Raw genomic sequence first — 13,197 nt, forward strand, 5'->3', positions numbered from 1 at the left:
TGATCGAATTATTGTCATGGGGGACTTTAACCTCCCATTTCTTTCTTGGCTGCCTTGTGATGACGCTAACCTGTTGTTTCCCAATTGCCATAATGACTTTATCAATGGGCTAACGGATATTTCCCTTGTCCAAATTAATGCCGTTCAAAACATTAGGGACAGACTTCTTGACCTCGTTTTTGTTAACGATGGTTCTCTTGCTACTGTATCTAGAGCAAGCCCAATATCTCTCCCTGAAGATCCTTACCATCCAACTTTGTTGATATCACTGGAGTGTACACAATCTGGAGGTGCTGACAGTTCCATGGCTCCTTGTCACATAAAGTGTTTTCGCAAAACAAACTTTATTGATTTAGATCTACATCTCTCGCGTGTTGATTGGTCGTTTCTTTATTCATTACCGAACATAGATGCAACTGTTAACTCGTTTTATAGTTATATTTACTCCGCCCTTAATACGTTTGTGCCAGATATCACTGTACCTGTATCGTCCAAGCCTCCCTGGTTCTCCAAGTATTTGTCATACTTAAAAAATAATAAATCCCGGCTCTATAAAAAGTACCAGAACTCGGGCTCCACGTTGGCCTTAGCTCTATACTCCTCCGCTCGCTCTCTGTTCCTTGCCGTCAATAGTCAGTGTTATAATCATTACCTTTCACAATGTAGTAGTAACTTTCGTAGTGATCCTAAAAAATTCTATTCGTTCGTTAATTCTAAGCGCAAGTCAAACGTTTTTCCTCCGTCCCTTCATTACCAGAACAAAACAGAAGCTTCTGCTGTTGGTATTGCAAATTTATTCGCTAACTTTTTCCAAACAACGTACTCGTCTCATATTTACAACGCATCCACTCCGTATCCGTACCAGCTACCTCAAGCTAACAGCATTTTTCTGCCCTTTTTCGAGGAAAGCGTTGTTCTGTAAGGTTTGTCATCTATGGACATATCGTTTTCTGCGGGTCCAGATAAGGTACCAAGTTGCATCTTAAAACACTGTGCCCAGTCCCTTTGCAAGCCCTTGACCTTTCTCTTCAACCTCTCCTTGGAACAGTCTTGTCTCCCAGTAATTTGGAATGAGTCCTACATCATTCCGCTTCACAAAAAAGGTTCAAGATCAAACATTGAAAACTATCGTGGTATCGCAAAGCTTTCCGCCATCCCGAAGCTTCTTGAGTTCCTGGTCACCCGGCAACTGCAACATCTTTGTTGCAGCTTGATATCTCCGTCGCAACACGGTTTTTTCAGACATCGTTCAACAACGACTAACCAACCAACCAACGGATGTACTTTTTACGGAATTCAGCAAGGCATTCGATTCTGTGAACCATGCTCTGCTTATTCAAAAGCTCTCTTTATTAGGGTTCCCAACGAATCTTCTAGATTGGATTTTGTCCTATCTCTCTAACCGTACTCAACGTGTTTTGTTTTCTAACGTGTTGTCAAATACTGTTAATGTTACTTCAGGTGTGCCACAGGGAAGTCATCTGGGCCCGCTTCTGTTTATTTTATTTGTGAACGACCTTCCTCAAGTTATAACATACTCTACTACACTAATGTATGCTGATGATGTCAAAATCTGTCTTTCTTACTCTTATTGGTATTTGCACACACGCCTTCAACTTGATCTAAGTGAACTACTATTGTGGTGTTCAACTAATCTTCTTTTTCTGAACCTTTCCAAATGCAAACTTATGACATTTTACCGTCGCGCTCCTCATTTTGTCTCATATGTTCTAGGAAATCATGTCCTTGAGCGAATTTCGAGTTCAAATGACCTCGGAGTCCTTTTTGATCATAAGATGTGTTTCAACACCCATATAGCTGCAACTGTAAATAAAGCTAAGGGTGTTTTAGCGTTCATCAAGCGTTGGTCCAAGGAGTTTGACGACCCGTTACGAAACAACTGTACATCTCGTTAGTACGTCCTATATTGGAGTATTGTTCTTGTGTGTGGAGCCCGCAGTATAAAGAGCAGCAGGCTGTTATTGAATCCGTGCAAAAGCAATTTTTAATTTTTGCCCTTCGGAACTTTAACTGGGACTCGGGTAGAATCTTGCCACCCTACCGGTCTAGGCTAAATCTTATCGACCTGCCGTCGTTGCACCATCGCAGAATATGCAATGGCGTAATGTTCGTGCACAAGCTCCTTCTTGGGACTGTTGACTCCCAAACTCTCTTGGGTCAGATTGACTTGGCCGTTCCATCCAGACCTACCCGTACTTTTAGGCCTATCCGTCTACCCATATGTAGGTCTAATTATGCTGATCATGAACCTTTTAGGGTTTTATGCCATAATTATAACTCCCTCTGTCAAACCCTATCCCCTGAACTATCTCTTAAACTAATTGCATGCAATATTTATAATCATTTAAATTTAGCTAACTTTTAACTTATCTTTTTCCGCCTTTAATCTAAGTACCATTATTAACAGATAATTTGTTAATTTAATAAATAAATAAATAAATAATCGTTCCGCTCTAAGGTTTATATATACAGTGGCGCCGAAAAAAATAGCACCAGTAGGGACGACCGTCTTTATTCCTTCAAAACTAGACCACTGACCAACATTTGCTGGACTTTACTGCAATATAATGTAGCTTTATATGTCTCCTCTCTGAGAGAAGTGTGCTTACTCTCTCAATTCTATCGGTTCTTATAACTTTAGGCAATTTTGCGAAAGAGGAGCCAAATGGAGCACCAACAAAAATAGCACCAGTAACTGTTTTATGTAAAAGCTTCTACTTTTCTGAGCTTCTTGATATTTTAAGTTCTAGACTGAATTAAAAATCGGTGGCTTTAGGTGATTGTGACAAAAAAGTTACAAAATTTTAGTAGTTATGGGTCTTGGAAAACACTAAAGTGAAGAAAAAAGCCAAAGGATCAAAACTTTCATTTCAGAAGGCAGGACCTATGCTAAGGTGTGGCAAATTGTCGGTTGTTCAAAAGAAATGATTAGCAATTCTTTGAAATATGTTTCCAACAAGAAACACGTGGAAGAAAGGCCGCGATATCCCCATTTCTGCTAAAACTACTGGTTCGTGAGAGCAAGGAGGAACCATTTCAGTCGGCCACAGAGCTAAAGCAAGGATCCTAAAAAATCGTCAAGTACCAGGAAAGTTAGATCTTGTTTACAAGAACGTAGAATGGGTTCTCGTAGTCCGAGGAAAATTCCACTTCTCACGGAAAGGCATAGGGCAAAAAAACTTTGGTATGCAAAATAGCACTAAAGTTGGGCCAAAGAAAATGGAGAAACATCCTGTGGTCCGACTAAAGCCAAAATTTATTTTTTGGTGTAAAAGGGTCTTGTTCTTGTGTGAAACGACTACCGAATGCAGAATACAACCCCCTGACTCACATGTAAATTCATTAGACATAGAAGATCAAGCAAGATCGTATGGGCATGATTTTCGTACTAAGTAGGTGATCCAATACATGGCACAACCCCATTATGGATCAACATGTCTATGTCAATATCAAAGAAACAGGGATTCTGCTTTATGCAGAATACGAAATAGAGTTGTTTTGTGTCTTCCAGCAGGAAAATTACCCAAAACGAACTAGAAAGAAAGCTCGAAAGTGGTTCGAGCACAATTCACTTAGTACAATAGATTGGCCTGTTCAGTCTCCAGACCTAAACCCCATTGCTAATATTTTGGGTCAAGTTAAAAAATATATTGCTAATGCGGAACCAAAGAACAATAATGATCTTTGGAGAATCCTGCATGGTTCGTGGATCAATATCCCAAGGAAAAGATGCGAAAATTAGGTGAGTTTTAATGCCAATATGTTGAGCTGCTGTTGTTGCTACCAAAGGTTTTAAAATAAAATGCCAACCTTTAAATACAACTAAAGTAACATATTTTACAAAAAAATGTTAAAAGTTTCTTTGTATTTTATAGTTTTTTGATTTCTTTGTAAATTGGTGCTATTTTTGTTGGTGCCCAAATTTCTGATAAAATTCTTTTTTTTTTAAATATTCTTAATTGGAGTTTGCAAATCACACCAGTGCTCTGGGATACGTAAATTATACCTTAAAGTTTATATATTAGTCTTAATAACGTTCATTAGAACCATTGCTTAAGCAAAATCCGTCAATATAGACACATTAGTCCACTGCACTGTGGGCCAGCGACCCCATTTTTCGACGTTAATTCAAAAAAATGCATGTCAATGAAACTTAATTTTAATTTAACATTTAATTAGTATATACATAAATTTAAAAAAAAATCAAAAATCTTTTTTGTTTTAATGCATCCTTGGCCTTTTTGCAACGTTTTAAAGTCAGCTGTTTGATAAGCTGCAATCGATAGTAAAAAACGCGGGAAACTGTTTGTTTACTTTGAGAGCTTACCAAATTGAAACTAAGTTCAAAAACTGAAATCAAAGTAATGGAAAAGAAAGGCCAGGGTATGTAGAGTTATTATATTAAACAAATTTGTGCTCATGTTTTTGAATATGTTTTTGTGTGTATTAATTTGTGTCGTCCAAAGGTAGAGAATACTTAACCAATGTGCCCGTCTCTTATGGTCAATAACTAATTTTGTGCGCAATTGTGCGAGAAAGTAATTATGTAATATTGTAGTGCAAGCTGTGTATAAAATAATCCTAAAACTTGTTTTTGCGCCATTTTGCGCCGGTGTGCGCATTTTAATTTATTTGTAGGTGAGGTGGAGTTCACTTATGAAAAGCAGCTCAGTATTTACATTGAGAATAATCGAAACTCCGCAGCACTTTCGAGTTGGATTTTCGAAGAACTGAGGCATACAAAATAAGCACGGAGAAAAAACTTTTTTGTCAGCGATCCAATGGTTCTTGACCAATCCCTTTTCGCGACAACAATGGTTCCTCTCAAATTAATGGATGATATTGGAAATATATTGTGGCTAAATCGTACTCCTCAGTCTATTCGATTTTGTAGGCCAATCAAACTTGAATTTGTTAAAGAGACTAAAGACCATATTATCGAAGAAAAAAAAAATTTGGACGATCAAATTAAAGATTTATCTTCATATGTCTGCACATTTATAAATGGAAGAAACATAACAGTAAAATATAATCTGCATATGACACTTTTAGACGGGAAAGTTTTGAACTTTTTGGCTGAAACTAAATCTTGCCAATTATGTCCCATCTGTGGAGCAAGTCCAAAAGATTTAATGGAAAGTGGAAATATGGATCCACCGAAATTTAAGCCTAGACGTGGAACATTACAATATGGCATGAGTAAACTTCACGCATGGATTCGATTATTTGAGTTTGTTCTTAAAATTGCTTATAGAAAAATCTCATACTGGAGAAGATGTGGAGGAATATGGCTCTACATGTCGACAAGCCTAAACAAAATGGAAGTGGAAACACCAACGACGGCAACACAGCAAGAAAAGCCTTTTCAAAACCTAAGCTATTCGCTCAAATCTTAGGTCTTGATGAGTCTCTCATCACATATTTTCAAAATATTTTAATTGCGATTTCCTGCCAGCTGTCAACTGATGCAAAACTATTTAAAAAATATTGTCAAGAAATAGTTACACTATATATTTCCTTGTACTCATGGTTTCCGATGTCGGCAACAGTTCATAAAGTTTTAATTCACGGTTTCCAAATAATAGAAGCATCAGTACTGCCAGTAGGTGTTCTTGGAGAAAACGCTTCGGAAGCACGCAATAAATACTATAAGAGTGACAGACGATTACATGCTCGAAAGGATTCACGACGCAACAATATGACAGATGTTTTCCAAAGAGCAATGGATTCCTCTGATCCTCTTGTATCGAGCATCTATCTGACAAAAAGATTGGGTGGAAATAAAAAGGATCCATTGCCGAAAGCTGTTATTCAACTTTTAGAAACACCATGTTTTGAAAATATTTTTTATAACAATAATGCTTCCCTAGAAACTGATACTTATTCTGGTATGTGTGAAAGTGACGAATCGGATTCCGATAATGAAAATTCATTTTCAATAGAAATAGATGTAGAAGAAGATTAATAATAAATTCGTTGTACTTTGAAAAACTTCAACATTCATCCCCCTCTAAGTATTAAGTTTAAGTGTAAAAATATAAATTTTTAAGAATTTTAATAACATATTCTATCATAATGGACTACGTGTTAAAAATCAGTATTAGCGAATCTTTTCTTTTATCGGCGTTTGGTGTGGGCGTGGTCTGATCGGTCTAAACACGTCGATAATATTTTGTGTACAAAATTTGAAGTCTCTAGCTTTATTATTTTAATTTACGTCAAAAAATGGAATCGCTGGCCCACTGTGCACTGGTGCTATTTTTTTCGGCGCAGCTGTACATATATGTATCTATAAATACCATCAGGTCTATCGTTATTCAACGCACTCTATCTGAAATCTTAACCTATCCAACCTATCCTAAGCAATTTTAATCTAATCTAAACCAACCTGAACAACAAAAGTGCCAGCAATATTCTATTCAAATATTCTATTCAAATATTTTTCGTTGGTTTTCCGGCTCTATGAAAATCACTCACAACACGAAATACTCTTAAATTGTAAGTTGATTTGAGGCAGTACAACACCCACATAAGAAGTCATAGGTGCGAGGGTGTATTAAAGACAGTTTGCCGACTCCAGCAATTATATACATACCATAATAGATACATATATAGTCGTGTGAGTGTAAGTGAACGTATCGTAGATATCTATACGAGTCGTGTATCTCCCTTGAACGTTCTCTCTAATTAATTAATATGGCAAACAATAACAATTGCTGGGAGCAGCTTGCGTGTCATTAATGTGAGTTTAATAACCATTTTATAAGCACACATATCCAATCCAAAATGGAACTGTATCTACGAGTAGAGGCAGAACATACATATGTGTATGGATCTCTCCCACTGATGATGCACTGAGGGAAAAAACTTCTGCTAGAACACATTCCTCATGAGGATTTGGGATTTAGGATTAGGATTATTCCAATTCCAATTTTGAGAGGACCCTTGTACGACCCTTTCTCAACTGATGCAACATCCCATTGGAACCAGTCCACGAATCATCTACGAATATGGAATGTGATTGGAATTTTCCCCCAGTGTAGATACAACTTTGCATTCGTTTCTGTTCTTGGAGTCATTTATCTTATTTTGGAGCCGACGAGAGTTGTGTTCCTTCTTGTACTTACCGCACCAGAGCCCTTGGGCTTGGAGGCTGCCACATAGGCCAGAAATTGGATGACCTTCTTGGTGTTCTCCGTCTTGCCAGCACCCGATTCGCCAGTACACAAAATCGATTGGTCTTCGCGATCTGCAGAGAGAGGGAGAGAGAAGGGTAGACGTAAGTACGATTTAAGAGCGAGAGAGCGGCAGAGTGGGACGAGGAGAGAGTGGCAGAGTGGGACGAGGAGCGAGTGACACACTTCATTACCGCAACAACAACAAATTTGGCTGCTGACAAAACAAAAATGGAAAATGGAAATTAAAATGTTCGAAAAAATGTTTCAAGAAAAAACGAGGGGGAACGTTGTGAGTTGCTGCGGACACCGCAACTCTACAGTTATACCCGATACTAAGTCAGTATGGCTCTCCTCCGGCAGACGCTGCTAATATTGAACGACACGACAAAGAGTGCGTGCGAGAGAGACAGAAAATCAGTCTGAGCGTGACGTCGGGCGCTGCGTAGCCAGTGCAAATTGATTTGTTCCTTTTGGCTATAAAAATTATCTGATCTGATCCAGATTCAGCAATCTGATAGATATGGTCGTTATCTATGATTCTGCGTTTTTAGTTTTCTCGAATCTGCAATATTTTGGATGCAACAGATTTTCGTCCTTTGTGTGGGCGGAAGGGGGTGGGGCGAAATTTTGAGATATACGTTTTATAGTGACATCTTAAAGGAGTGTGTGTACCAAATTTGGTTACTCTAGCCTTAATAGTCTCTGAGATTTGTGGATGCCTCAGATTTTCGTCCTTTGCGGGGGTGGAAGGGGGTGTGTCGAAATTTTGACACAAAATGGTCAAGGTCCGATATCACAGGAGTGTGGATACCAAATTTGGTTGATCTGGCTTTTATAGGTTCTGAGATGCTTGAACTAATATTTTGCAATTGGCAAAACCGACCATGAAACCTGTGTGTTAGAGAGAGACAGAGCGAGAAAAAATGAAATTGTTTTCTTGATTCTGGCTATAATAATTATACGATCTGGTTCAGATTTTACACTCTAGAAGATATAGTCATCTTCTACGATTCTGCGTTTTTAGTTTTCTCGCATCGTCGAAATTGTGGATGCCACAGATTTTCGCCCTTTGTGGGGGCGGAAGTGGGCGGGGCAAAGTTTTGAAATATTCTTGTAGCAATGACATATCACAGAAGTCTGGATCCAAAACATCGTTGCTCTCGCTCTTATAGTCTTTGAGCACTAGGCGCTGAAGGGGACGGACAGACGGACATGGCTCAATCGACTCGGCTATTGATGCTGATCAAGAATATATATACTTTATGGGGTCGGAAACGATTCCTTCTGGACGTTACACACATCCACTTTTACCACAAATCTAATATACCCCAATACTCATTTTGAGTATCGGGTATAAAAAGCATTTGTTCCTCATGCAACATCTTGGTATTGTATAGTCTTTGGTTATACATATATGTATGTACTATATTTATGTGTGTATAAGGAGAGTACTGTACTTACCACCCAACATGTTTCTATAGGCACTGTCCGTTATTATTACCCTTATACCGTTCCATAATCTTTGCGGTGTAGATGGGGAGTTTCTTGTACGGATTGACCACAACGCAAAATAGACCGGAATATGTCTGGAAAAGTAAATTATTAATATAAGTAACAAGGGGGCAAGACACCTGCAACCCCCGTGTCTGAAAAATAATGATCTAGGCGCAAGTGTGTTTGGCATTTGGTTGTAGGGGAAATTCTACTACTTTCATATTCATAAGAAGATTGATGCTCTCAAAAAAAGATTGGCACTGTAGCCCACTTTGTATTGGGGTCTGATTTAAGAATCATCTTCTTTTCTTATTGCATAGAGAAATTATATAGAGAGGAGAGAAATATAACAAGAATGGATAGCTTTACCGATCGGGATCGGGATCATCTGGCAGGCTGAAAGTGGCTTCAGGAACGTGGAAAACAAAGCAAAGTTTTGGCTTCATTTTCGATGGCATCGTATGGCATGTGTAGTATGGCATATGTATGTTATTGGAGCTGCAAACATGGGGACTAACGACGAACAGCCCCTGGCAGCCCCTGCAATCGGCAGGCAGCCGGCGAGGTGGCGGCGACTGATGTTCAGTGGCCTAGTTAGTGCTTAGTGTTGCCCAAACTCTAACGCACACACACACAGATACAACATGGGCTTGAAGCAAGACATGTGCTTTAAAGTTGGCCAGCACCATAAACAGCAAACGCATATATCTGTATTTCCCACAAGCTGTATCCGCTGCTATATCTGTATCTATAGTTGTATCTGTATCCGCTGGTATCTACCAGCCTACAAAACTGTGACTGCGGCTGCGGCTTTTTGCTATTTGTTGTACGAGTATCATTTAAATATCCAGCAAACATTAAATGCGAAAGGAGAAAAAAAAACAACAAACTTTACGAGGGAAGGGGGAGTAGACAACCCACACACACCCATTCGTGTGTGACAGATACATATTGAAATGGAAAGTACGGATCTCAATGTAAATCTGCCGAAAATCTCTCTCTTTGAGCGGAGGAGCACAGACCAGGGAAGAGTGGGCCCCGACTGACTCATACATACATATGTGTATATGTATCTACCCATAGTTTAAAGATCCTCTTGGAAGAAATAACAAAATCACGTCTCGACAATCAGTAACCTTGCTTTAGTAGCCATAGATGTACATATGTGTGCTTGTCAGGCATCCAAAAATGGCAGAAAAAACTGTTTTTTGTTTCTTTGCTTTTTTTGGCAATCGTTTAGAAGTGGCCGTCACTCGTGACGGCAATGTTTACTTTCGGATCTGGGCTCGGATCGCGTCTCTCCACACACTTTTGCGGCACTTCAAGCTCTTTGTATGCTGCTGCACTGAGTCATTATCCTGATGAATGGTTCAGGCAGGCAGGAATTGACCTGCCTGGGTGGCCTGCCCCGATCTTGGGTTGGGCCTTATATGGTCAGCGGATAAGTTAAAATCATGAAATTTATGTAAATCTCAAGCAAGTAGCAACAGCGCCACAGAGGCAATTAAATTACAGCGAGATTTACTTATATTATGGAGGGAGGTATTTATATGAGGTGAGAGGGGACAAAGGCGAGTCACCGCAGAGAGAGATACAAGAATCAGCTTTGGGTGGACTATTATTTTTACGTGAGTTGGGGGCTTTCTCTGCAACAAGCAGTTCAGCATTTAAAGAAGACAACAGTTCGAACTGCCTTACAGTAGCTCCCTCTCACTCCAGCTAGGGTAGGAGGTAGAAGCAGAGCGGGCTTAGTATGATGCTCAAATTAAAAGCAGCTATTCACTTCGAACAGCAAGCAGTTGAATGGTGTTCAAGCTAGTTGCCTCTCACTCTATCGATTGGAAGGAGCATATTCAAGCAGTTTGATATTCATTTGAAATTTCAAGCAGTTCCATTAGTACTACAACTAGTTGTTGGTTAGTACTAGCTCTATGCAGAGTGAGAGAGAGGAGGGACAGAAGACATAAAAAAACCAAACATTTAGTCTCTTACCAGATTTGTCAGGCATTTAGCGTGTGGACCATTTTGGTGTCCGCATTCAGGCCTTAAGTGGGCACAAGCATTTTATTTGTGTATCGAACGTGTTGCAAGCACAGCAAATCGAGGGGCACATTCAGGCAAACAAGGGCAGCAGCAACAGCAAAAATAAACAAACAAACAAAAAAGCAGAAGGCGGCGTCTTTCATGTTAATTACGTGCTCGAAGACACCTCTACCTATACCTCTATCCACATCACATCACCCATTTCCCCTACCGGCACCCATCCATTCATCCCCCACATGTTGCAGGGGCAAACTATTAGTGCCAATAGTTTTTGAACAAATTGTTCTGCTGATATGCGGGAAATATAATTAATTTGCCACAAAATGCATGCCTCATGTGGCCATAGACTCCGCAACAGCCGCCGCCTCTGCACTACCTCTACCTCTGGTGTCTGTCTCTGTCTCTGCCTCAGCATGTGGCACATTTGCACTCGCTCGTGGCTAAAAATTAAAATCTTGCAAAGCAAATTAAGTGACAGAATTCCCATATTAAAATGCCAAAAAAGATTCGGTTCGGCGTCGCCTGAGTTTGACATTTCAATTAGCGTATCTCAAAGATAGTTAGAACTGAATGGATTCCGAATAGGGATATGGAATGGGCAAAGATAAATACATACATATGTGAATATGTTCATATGGGGAGCCTGTAAAAGTGGCCAAGGCACCAACGTCATCCTCCCTGTCAAGTGCAATTATATTTAGCTGCCAACGCATGGGCCCGAAATGTAAATTACAATTTTCAGCGCTTTTCCCGCGATGCTGTTGCCGTCGAGCAATTGCACCCAGTCACCCGATGGACATAAATCAATTAATTGCAAGAAAATGCAGTCAAAGGGGGGTTATCAAAGCAGGCCGATGCTTTCAATACCCTAGCAATGGGATCTTTTCTATGGCCTAAACCAGGGTTTTGGGTAGCTTGGGACCAGCTGTCTGTGTCTAAGGTATGAAGAATGTATAACCTTACAGTTGGAAATTTTTCTATGCTTGATTCCTATACAATGCACGCTGCTGATGGAGATTGCAATACCCTACGAAAGAGTATACAACATTGTAAATGAAGAAAATTAAAATTTTAATGTTTTGTGGAATATTTCAAACCCAATTTGATTTTCAATCGGCTGCAACTAATTGGCGAAGAGGGGGAAGGAAGGAGGTGGGCTGGACTATGGGAGGTCTTTGGTCAGTTTCATTCGTGCACCATTTTTCCCGCCCTAGCCCCTGCCACTGCCACTGCCACTACTGCCACTGCTCCCTCTGGTGGGCTGCTGACACAACATTTTCTCCGCCCAAATCAATTCGCTGCAAAAATTTTCATGTCCAACAAATTGGCCATATTTGTTGCTGTTGTTGCACCAGAGGTGTTGACACTTTGATTTGCATACTGTATCCATGTAAAAGTGTGTGTAAGTGTAATATTATTTTTGTTCTGCCTGCCTGCCGGCCGACGCATATTAATTAAGCTACAAGCTACCGGCAGTCACAAAGTCAGAAGCAGCTGCCAGTCGAATTAATTTAAATTAAATGTAAAAATCAAATTATATGTCAAAAAACTATAATAATTATGCCGTTCAACACAGCGACCCTCCCCCGTATTTCCCTTTTTCTCTCTCTCTCTTCTTCTGTGTCACCCTGTGTTATCCGCTCTCTTTACTTCTTTCTTTCTTTGGCGCACTCGGGGCCATGCAACAAGTTAGCGGCCTAAAACACGTCAGCAACAATTGGCAAGCAAATTAAATGGGACAGTCCGCCCGAAAGAGATAGGGGCAGTGTAAAACGAAGAGGAAAAGACAGCAAGAGAGCAGAGAGAGAGGCGAAACAAAGTGCGTGGAATGATTGTGTAAGTTGTAAGCGGGCACACAATAACTCGCTGACAGCAACAAAAAAAAAAAAACAAGAAATTAAGTCTAGTTTTGACGTTTGAAGTTTCTGATACCCTTCAATATTAAAGCACCATTAGCTACAGCTTAGAGTGTTTCCATTTGGGACTACATCTCACGTCGATTCGCTTATGGGTAAATTTTTAAAGCGAATCAACGGCAACGTTTCCATTATTCCAGAATAGACAGAAAACGTCTGGCCAAAGTCGAAATACCCTCTAGCAGCAACAATGCCTGAAAGTGCGCTGAAGCGTGGCCCGACAACAGCAAAAACAGCAACAACAATCTAAACAAATTTAAAGCAGTTCGCGCCCACATCAAAAAGTAGAAACAACCGTTTGGGCATTAAATTAAAACTCCCAAGGCAGAAAGACGGACAGAGACAGAGAGCGAAAATTGGAAAGATGGCAGAGTAAGATAAGTAGTAGCAGCGACAAGCTCGTAAAATATGTAAAAAAAAAAGCGTCACATAATTTGTTAGAAAACAATAAAACAAATAAAAACGAGGGGGAACGTTGTGAGTTGCTGCGGACACCGCAACTCTACAGTTATACCCGATATTTAGTCAGTATGGCTCTCCTCCGG

General features: G+C 39.9%; 1 pseudogene; it reads right to left on the reverse strand.

The window, feature by feature from the left end:
• The window catches only part of LOC117192033, a 53,826-nt pseudogene that overhangs the window by 19,383 nt on the left and 21,246 nt on the right, over window positions 1-13,197 (reverse strand).

Source organism: Drosophila miranda (genome assembly GCF_003369915.1).
Source record: "Drosophila miranda strain MSH22 chromosome Y unlocalized genomic scaffold, D.miranda_PacBio2.1 Contig_Y1_pilon, whole genome shotgun sequence".
Classification (NCBI taxonomy): Eukaryota; Metazoa; Arthropoda; class Insecta; order Diptera; family Drosophilidae; genus Drosophila; species Drosophila miranda.